The sequence below is a fragment of the Epinephelus moara genome, chromosome 21 (assembly GCF_006386435.1).
Source record: "Epinephelus moara isolate mb chromosome 21, YSFRI_EMoa_1.0, whole genome shotgun sequence".
Classification (NCBI taxonomy): Eukaryota; Metazoa; Chordata; class Actinopteri; order Perciformes; family Serranidae; genus Epinephelus; species Epinephelus moara.
The window spans coordinates 31,588,138-31,598,733 of NC_065526.1; the positions used below are offsets into that span (position 1 = coordinate 31,588,138).

The 10,596-nt window shown below is 39.5% G+C and overlaps 1 protein-coding gene across 1 annotated transcript in view; it reads right to left on the bottom strand.

The window, feature by feature from the left end:
• Nucleotides 1-4,169, bottom strand: part of slc6a9 (solute carrier family 6 member 9) — a 91,251-nt gene extending 87,082 nt beyond the window's left edge. Inside the window, exon 1 of the mRNA XM_050075126.1 lies at nt 4,030-4,169. The gene's annotated coding sequence lies outside the window, so the exon portion shown is untranslated. The remainder of the gene's footprint in view (nt 1-4,029) is intronic.
• Between the last annotated feature and the right edge of the window lie 6,427 nt (nt 4,170-10,596).

Below are 10,596 nucleotides of genomic sequence, written 5' to 3' on the forward strand. Positions count from 1 at the left end.
AGTTGCTGCTAAGGGTGGCCCAACCAGTTATTAGGTTTAGGGGGCAAACACTTTTTCACACAGGGCCATGTAGCTTTGGATTTTTTTCTTCCTCATTAATAAAACCCTTCATTTAAAAACTGCATTTTGTGTTTACTTGTGTTATCTTTGACTAATGTTTAAATTTGTTTGATGATCTGAAACATTTAAGTGCGGAAAACATGCAAAAAAAGTAAAAAATCAGGAAGGGGGCAAACACTTTTTCACACCACTGTATATGTCCAATAATGCCAATGTTCTAGATATGGAAGTAGATTGTCCTTTGTATAGTAGAGGTGTCAAGTTTGGGGAGGTGAATAGACATTGTCCATGTCCAAAATTCAAGCTGGACAACCAGATGTGCATACCGCCTCAAACAACCAACTACTGTTGGCCATTATCAACTGCGGCTGAGAACCTTCCAGGCTCTAAACCAACTGTTTTTGTGAAACCTTTAATCTGCATTAACTGATTTTAGACACTCTGAGGGAGCAAAACAAACACAACACTGACATATGAACACCCTAAAATGAAGCATTATAGGGTACGGTCACACATGAGCGAAAGCAGGCAAGCCTGGTGAGGCGATATTCGTGCTTGTGAATGTGGGCAGTGCCTGACATCAGCTAACAAGCTAGTTTGCTAATAAATACCAAATTTTAATTGTACATTTTCCATTTACTTACAAACCATGCCTGTCTCCCAATTCACTGCCAGCCACGAGGCACCTCTCACGTGGGCAGTTTGTATTTTTCATGGCCAATATATATACAATAACAGCTGATTAAATACGGCAACAATCAATGTCTCCTCCACACATACTTCTGTGCTATTGGTTGAGGCTGCACCTTTGCCAGTCAAACTTTACCACAGTTGAACTCAGTGCAATGTAAAGATGTGAATTTGCTTTGCCAATAAAACTGAATGTTTTATTTGTTTTGTTTGCATAAAATGGAAGAGATTGGCAGGCGAATATCTGCCAGTGTTAATATCACTCATTGGTGGCCGTGCCCTTAATTATGGTAAATTTGATAACAAATATTTGCACATCCAGCAGACACAGAATGATCTGAACATTCATTTGGAGTCATGTGTCTGTTCACCTGAGGAATGCAAGTCCAACATTCACCCTCCTTTTAGCTCTGTTTTGGTCTGCACCAACACAGAAAAACATCTGGCACTGTTACAGCTGTTAAATGCTCCGCTATGTTCACCAGCTAGATGCTAACCTTGTCTTTCCGCAGTTCGGTGCTACGCAGTCTGAGATTTTGTACTGAAAAGTTTGAAAACAGCTGCCTTCTCCTGCTAGAAACAGGGTTGATGGGTGAGTGAACCAAAACAATATATGTGCAGCCATAAAACCAAAACAATGTGCTAAAAAGCCCTAAAGTTCCCCATACAGCTGGGGGCAACCGCAGCTTCCAGTAATAATTATTTGCTTCTTTGTCAGTACAAGCGCCATCTTTCATCATGCATGGAGTAATTTCATCCATTGTTTGTAAAAACAAAATATTGATTAGTGTAGCTTAGCTCTACCTTTGACTGTATTTTATTGGTCATAACCTCTCTACATCCCTATGACCAAATTTCAATAACCTTACAGTCCAAAAAGAGAGGACGTTAAGGCCCTGAGGCTGCAGGGTGAAGGAGACGAATCTGAATCACCTGAATATATCTCTTAGAACTTCACTACCTGAAATTTTAATCTGATGACAACACCCTGAGGTGGAAGTGAGGCACTCTATCATTTTGCCAGTGTTAAAGGTTCCTCTAAATACCCTCACTTCCCCTGACTTTCTCTGCAGAGGACCACTCTATTAATCAGTAAGCTGGCAGATGATGTCGCCAGCCTCTGATGTCTGATGTTTCAAATTCTGTGTGTGATAATTTCAGTCATAGTTGAAAAGGCATCAAATCAGACCTTTGTCACAGCTGTAGGTACTGTAGATTCTCTTCCCTGCATTTTCATCAGAGACCCCATGGCTGAGTTTCTTCTATTGTCAGTACCTGACCTGAACCTACATATTGAACCAGTATGAGCTTTGCTGGGTGAGAAGTGCAGCAAGGAGAACTGGTGACAGATCTGTTCCTCATCCATCTGCTGCTTAACCTAACCTCAAACGAAAATCTGCGGTTGATCTGAGTGACTTAAAGACAAAGTGAAGAGAAACTTTAAGTGTAATTTCCAGTTGCAAGACTGTTAAATTTTTTAGTCCAGCAACAAATACTGATACTTACCTCCCTGTCCTTTCGACATGCGCAAAATTGTGCTACCTACAGATACCGCCTAAGGAAAGCAAACAGAACCTCTGAGGCTGGATGAAAGAAAGGCCCTCCTGTGTGTGGATAAGGATATGGTGGGACGGGGGTGGTGTGTGCATGTGTGCATGTGTGCATGTGTCGGGGGCTGGGGTTGCTGCCATTCATGCATGCACAACTTCTGTTGACATACCCTACTTTTACCATTCAGTCCAGTGGCCAATTTGGTTATGTCACAAGAATACAGCTGAAATGTATAGAACATATTAATAAGAATCATTTTCACTATCAATTAGTCAGCCAGCTATTTTCTTGATTAATTAAAAGACAGTAAATAGCAAAAAACAAAAGCTTACCATTTCCCTTGTTGTGTCTGACCAAGAAACCAAAACCTCCAAAATTTCCAATTTTAAATGATATAAAAATGGGAAACTTTGAGTAGCTGGATATAGTGACTTTTTGGTGTTTTTTCTTAAAAATGTATCAATTAATCCACTCATTTCTTCAGCTCTAATGACTGCTTTGAAAGTACAAAGAAATTAAACAGGGTCACTTTAAAACACATAACACATAATAAAGCAATGGCCATATTAGCTCTCGCTATGATTCCAGATTATTTATATTATTTTATATATTGATTAGAGCCTGACTGGTAAATTGTCCAGACCAATAGGCTGTATTGACTGATAATAATCAAGATCCTTATGAGAAATATAAGTTAAAGGTTAGGGTTATCAATAGGAGGATGCACTAATCCAACACACAGGATCGGTATTGGCACAGATAATAAGTGATGTATAGCGACAAATGTGGTGTTGAATTACATACTTCCTTTTATCTGCCTTTTATAATAAAAATAAATAATATACTTAAATATATTTAGAGGTAATCAGTTATATTTTGGACTGGTCTGAGGACCCTTTCCTGACTTTTTTTTCGGTTTTGGTGCTCCATAAATGAAATTGATAATGTGAGGTCAAAAGAAATTTAAAAGGAAAAGGAGAAAGGAAAAAAAACACATTCAGCAGGCTATACACCAATCTAAATGTATATCTCAGAATCAGTATTGAGAGCAAAAGTGGGTTCATCTCTATTTATGTTATGTATTTATGTCAAATAAAACTAGTAATGTTCACCAAATGTTGATATGGACATGTTTTTCTTAAAAAGTCCATTATCTATCTGGCTATAATATTGATGTAATTGTAGACAGATTATCAATCAAATTTAGTAAATTCTCCATCACATCTATATCAGATTTTAGGATCCCTATAAAGGAGGTTTTGTGGTGAATTGTCTATATGCAAGGTCTGCTTAGCCTACATAATATCTCATATGTGAAAATAAATTATTTTCCGTGACAGGAAGTGTTTGTTTCAACACGCAAATCCCCAACCTTCATCTCAACCCCCATCTCAGTCTTCTTTCACATAAGCGGTCACAACACGGAGGTGGGGGAGACCACGAGCAGTGCCACGTGGTTTTGACTGCTCAGATAAAATAACTGCTTTACTACTTTGCGTCAAAATATTGAATGTCCACTTCATGGACACGTGTTGAATGTTTTTTTGTTTTGTTTTGTTTTTTTCTAATAGCTAGATCATTCTGACACCTTCACAGCCTCATCATCAAACTTATAGCTGCTTGTTATGCAGTATATAATGACATCATATCCCATTATTCAGTCAGAAAGCAGAACATTAAGATTAAAACCCATCAAAGTGTCTCCCTCATATAAAGGTGATGTCTTACCGTGCAGGTGAGCTCTCGTCTTCAACCCTGAGTGTACTGGTTCATAAGCTGGGGCTTCTTTCCGCCAATATTGCCTTAATGGTTGTTGCGTCACCTTGGTCTTCCCTCCCTCTTCGGTCACAGCCGGTTCAACAACTTCTCCTTAAGCACCTCCTTTCTCAACTCTAAAAAAGGCGGGGGGTAAGCAACATGTGAGGGCTGCCTGTGTGGTGACACACAACCTGTCAGAGACACTCGGTGCTGAGGGCTGTTCTATCAATCTGTCTCCCTGCTGGCTTATTCAGAGAAGCTGCCACTAAGATGTGCTCAAGTATTTCTTAATTATAGGTAAAAGTAATTAAGTACCAACTGTAATTCTGCATGAAATAAAAACCTTGATGAGGCGACTTGAACTTAAGAGCCACACACACAGTGATATTATGGGAGTATTTAAATAACGATATCCTATTATACAGGTTTTCCGGCAGTGACGCTCCTTGCACAAATAACACATTTTAGTGTTCGTGTGAAGCTCCACGTGTTCAGTGGATGAATGAATGCATGTGTTGCTCATTCTTTTGTTATAAGCATGCCGCAACGATCCCTCACAGAGACCCTGGTGATTGGGGCTTTGTGGTGTGTGAGTGTGTGTGTTTGCAGGCAGTTTGCAAGCAGTGCAATCAGATGTGATTGCGTCTGATATCCCCTATTTACAGTGTGCTTTGATGATAATGCGAATGCTCTTACAGCCCAGTGACAAGGCAGAGGTAATGAGTCAATGCGATGCTCCAGACAGGTGTGGTAGCCTCGGCTACAGTGTGCCACTGTGCTGATAGATGCATGGAAGCTTCGGGGCGTCCACACGGAAGATAATAGAGAAATGTGTGACGGATGACAGATGCAGCCGAGGAATGGATGATGGAACTCCGGAGGTTTTGGGCATGCAGATGCAGGCTTTACCTTGTTCTTTATTTTGGACCGATCAGGTTGTAGGGCTGCTGGGGAAGGCGGCGGAGGAGGAGACACGCATGCAGGCGCGGTGATGGTCAGAGGCTGGCTGGGGGTGAGAGGAGGGAGGTGAGGGGCTTACACATTTTGGGGTGGCAATCAGAAAATTTTGCACTAGCTCAAATGCTTTAATTGCCCACAAAATCTAATGGTAACTCTTAGAAAATGTGTCACAATATTTAAATGTATCCTTAATTCCCTTAAGATTGGAAAAAGTCATTTAAAGTACATTTTTGAAAGGACACCGCAAAGGTTTATGACACCCTCCAAACAAATTGTGTTATTAAAAAATAAACAAATTCCTTCTCACAGCCCTGGTTTCTTTCCAGTATTGGAAATAGTTGCTTCTTTTAATATGTAACATAAAACAACATATTATATTGCAAAAAGCTTTGTCTTTAGGGACCCTTACCACCATTCAGATCTGAAATTGTAATCAGCTGTAACAGTAAAATGCTGCTTGTGCATTAATGCATCATTATGAACACTCTAATGGTGTCATATAGAACAAAACATGAGTTACAGGGGCAATTTTTCCCCACTGGGATGGGAACATAATGCTATTTGAAAGTAGATGTATTTTACAGTATAATGAATTGCTACTTTTACTCAAAGGCTCTAAATACTTCTTCTACAATTGTCTCCCTAACCTTGAGCAGATTTTTTTAAGGATGTAATAGCAATGTGCTACAAGTTTAACTCTAAATAAATATACAATCCAATTGCAAAAAGAGTCATTGAAGCTTTAAAAACAAGTTTTGTATCAAAAAGTGAAAACATGTAGAGGCAAGGGTATGGGGAATCTTGGTCAAAGGTGGTCAAATTATGATTTTTGCTTAGCATTATATTCATTTCCTCTGATAAAATAAGGCCAAGTGCCTCAAACTTCTGTGGGTTTAACTTCCTTGAAACTTTACAGGGTTTTAGAAGCCAAGGGTTTTACGTTCCATTCATAATTTCAATTCAATTCAGCTTTATTTAAAGTGTAAAATCACCATAAACATGGTCTCGAAACACTTTACAGTTCACATAGACAAAAATATATTAGAAAAATACAAATTACAAATAGAAAAAAATACAATTTACAAATAATCATGCTGGTCCCCTCAGCCCCACCTTAGTTTTACCTCCATTTGTTTCATGGTTATCATAAGTGTGCAGCCGTACTTGGATGGAAATATTTCTGTTATCTTAAGAAACGTATACCAAAAGTGGAAGTTACATAACTGAATGTCAGAAAACAGAGCAGGTGGCATTTTCACAGATAAGAGAGGGAAGTGTTCGAAAGAGCACACGGTGCATCAAAAGTTATGTAAATCATCAAAAACCGCCTCTGGTGACTGATGCTGTCATTTATCCATGGATGACATATTAGTTACACATAGTAATTTGAGTCATTGTTGACATAAAAATGTTGGTAAGTGCAGCTTTAAAGGAACAGTTCACCGCAAAATCAATAATACATATTTGTCCTGTTAACTGTCGTTCTCATCAGTGTAAATTGTTTTGGTGTGAGTTGCTGAGTGTTGGACATATCAGCCATAGAGATGTCTGCCTTCTCTCTAATATAATGGGACTAGATGGCACTCGGCTTGTGGTGCTTAAAGAGCCAAAAAAACACATCTGAAAAACTCAACAGCAATGTCTCTTTCCAGAAATCATGACCCGGTTACTCAAGATAATCCACAGAAATTTTTGTAAGCAGTTTCATGTAGGAACTATTTTCTTTCTACCGAACTACATCTGCCAACCATATCACTGCGCAGAAAGCAGCATGCATCTACTCGTGGACAAGTGGCTTCTCCTTGTGACAGTGCAAGATGTAACCATTAATGGCATCCTCCTTGTCTGACCAGTAACATTAGCTAGCTCAGAGGTACTTTTTCAGCTAGCAGTATAGATGCACGCTTCCTTCTGCGCAGTGATATGGTTAGCAAGTGTAGCTCGGTAAAAAGAAAATAGTTCCTACATGAAACTGCTCACAACAAGGTCTGTGGATTATCTTGAGTAAGCCGGTCATGATTTTTGGAAAAAGGCATTGCTGTTGAGTTTTTCAAATGTTTTATTTTTATTATGTTTTTTTTTAATTTTGGGCACTTTGAGCACCACAAGCTTAGTGCCATCTAGTTCCATCTTATTGGAGAGAAAGCAGAAATCTCTACACATCTCAACATCTCCAACACTCTGCAGCTCACACCAGAACAACGTAGACTGAAAAATAGCACTTAAGGTAAGAGGAATTTTGATTTGTGAACTGTCCCTTTAAGGTGTAGATAAACAGCCACACAGTTTATTTAAATCAAATGTTATTTGTATAAAGTTTTATCATTAAAAAACTGTGCATATTTGTGCATTAAATGCTCATTTTAACACTCAAAAGAAACTGTAATGTCCATCATTATGGAAATATGTGGTAACTGCTAGTTATTTTTGGACTAACATACCAGTGACATGCTGTAACTGAATTTGCAAGAAATTCAGTTTTGCAGACTTCTGTCAAAACTCAATGTTGTTAGGCCAGTTTTAATGCTGCTCTTTGGTGAAATCTGAGCTCATCTGTAAACTTCACAATCCCCTCAGTCCCCAGTGCCGGGCAGTATCACTCCTGTACTGAAGCATCTTTGGCAGTGCCCAGGAAAACCAAGGAAGTTTGCGAGTGCTACAGATACAGTCCGGTATCAATGATCAAACATGGGTTGACTGTATATTCAGTCGTCCATGCCCTACACAGGATTTGTGTGTTGTATTTGTCATCTGGAAAAAATTTCCTCCTCATATGCCGTCATGTTTTATTTAAACTCCACCTTTCATCTGTATGTTGTAGGTTTGTGGACAGGCATTGGGGCAGAAGCAAGACATCACAGACTGAAAAATCAACATGACAGGTGGGGAAAGTAGGAACACCAATCATGTTGTAATTATGTTTGGAATGAATGAAAGTAACAGAAGCCAAGTTGGGTATATGGACGATTAGGTCTTATCCAAAGTGTATTTATTCAGCTTGGACAAATATGGTCTTTGCTGTCAGGAGGAGCTCTGTTTTCTCAGTCTGACTTGGCAACAAACAAAGGTAGAGGACACTATGTGTGCCATCGACTTTCATTGACAGACATGGTATATTATGGTCCCTCCTGCCACTCACTATCATAATCCCTGTATTATGCTGCTGTGAAAAAATACGTAATTATGCAAGACGTTGCATAACTCCATAAACTTTACAAGATAACTTGTCGGAACAATATTAGTTTGCATTTAATGGGATTACTTCTCTTTTTTGGTATTGTTATGAAAAGCTAATGCAAGAGCCTTTTCTTTTATAGAGAAGAGACTAAGTGGCCTGAAAGTTTCCTTGGGTATTTACAGTAACAAGCGTTTTTTTTTCTCTCTGCACCCTTTCTTTGACCTAAAGGTAAAATAGTTACGTGTTTAGGGAATGGCATGTCTGAGAGACTGCCCCCTCAATGTGTATGTTTAGGATTCTACATGTGATCTATATGTTTGACTTTGTTTTTTAATGTATACAGATGTTAGAATTACTGTAAAGACACACTGTCACTTTAAGTTAAATCATTTTATGAAGACTTTTTGGTTATTGCTGTGGTTTTCTTCCCAGACACACTGAGCGTGCAGTTTAACTTCTGACCCAGTGACAATTGACAAGACCCAGAATCCCTTGGGTTAGGTAAACACGGCTATAGGGGCACACATAGCTTTGCCTCCTTGACAACACACACATGCACTCCCACAGAATACTAATCTACCATTCCCACTAAAGTGAACTAGAGACAGGGTCATGTTACAAAGTGGTTTAATACGCAATGTAGACTTTCAGTTAAAGAAATAATCTCAGCTGGTGATTAAAATGCTCATCACGTACCTTGTTATAACACTGACGGTGCAAATGACTCACAGATATAAATGATCTTCTGTCTTCTTCTTGCTGGGATGTAAATCCAGTTTCATGAAATACAACCACAAGGTAAATTACTGCAGTCACTATTAGCAGTAATTTTAGCTTTAACTATGAGATTGTCAGTCATCCACTTCATACAGTATTAAGTGCTACTTCAAGGGCAACTGGATTTACTGTTGTATTTTTCCAGTCAGTGGATGCTTCCTCTAAACTGCAAATCTGGGCTGGAGCATGGAGGGTACACCCTGGATGGGTTGCCTGTGAAACACAGGGCATTCACATACCATACAATACAAGCAGAAACCCAAGTACATTTTTAGGAGTTTAAAAACCTTGCTTACATTTTGATAAGAGGAACCAGAGTCTAAAATGAGCTCCTCAGCAGTGGCGGACTCAGGCCGCCTGAGGGGCAGGGATGAGAAAAAAAAAATAAAAAAGGGCACCAACTACATAGGGCACCATACATCACTCTTAAGGCAACTAAAGAGGGCACTACATCATGTTTTCAGCACTGTAAGGGCACCCTAGAGGGCTCTTAATATTTTTTTTCAACCATAACAGCATTCAAGAGGGCACTTTTGCTGCATAATATAGTTTTTATTTATTTTTATTTACATAGGCCATCAAGGGTGACACAGTAAAATGAGTAAAAATTGTTGTGCAGGGTTGACAGTATTCCGGAGATGCTCATAAAAGGAGTTAATTCAGGGAATTATTTGCTTGTAGGGATGAGAACATAGACAAGTGATCAGCATGCTGGGTGGCTCCCCAACCATTTTTCAATTCACAATGAAAATAAATTGATTAAAACTGGGATTTGTTTTTTGACTTTACTGGAAATATGGTGCCAGGGTGCATAAAAACCATCAAAATAAAACTGGTTTATCAAAAAAGTGGCAGGGGAGGGTCCCCAAGACCCCCAACAGAGGTCCAGACTAAATTGAGAATGTCCTCAACTCCAAGAAACGCCCTTGCATACATCTGACCTGTGTGTGGCTTTTGTAACTGGCCCCTGGCCATCTGTCATTTCGCATAAGTAGCCCCCAGCCAAAGCAAGCTGGGGACCCCTGACATATATCAAATAAAACACAGGTCCATCAGTCTAAAATAGCACGTGAGCAGGAAGGCTGTCACTGATATTTGAGATGCTATCACAGCCACTGATCTGCAAGGGCCCCAGGAATGAATACAAAGACTTGAAAGACTTTTGCATCCACTTCACGCCATGATTGGCCAGCTGTGAGCTGTAAGGCTCTCTTTTTCACTCTTTAGAAAACTATTTATGTCACTTTTATATGTACAAATGAGTGACACAGAATGAATGGCTGCACAGCTTTGATCTGAGGAAGCGTGGCCCCACTCTACCGCCTACATTTACATTTATTGTTAGGCAGCGACCTCTAGTGGTTGTAGTAATTATGTTGGAGGAAAAGGGAGGCAGTGAGGTGAAGCAGTATAAAAGGTGTCAAAAGCCCCATTTCCACCGAGCAGTACAGTACGGTTCAGTTCGGTACGGTTTTTTTTGCGTTTCTACTGTGAAAAGTTGTGGATGGAGCCAATGGAATCGTTCTGCACTGTTCCCATTTTTGATATCCCTTCTGTTGGGGTACCATGGCACACAGATCTGGCACTAAAAGGTCAAGCTGTGAACACTGCAGTACATTCAT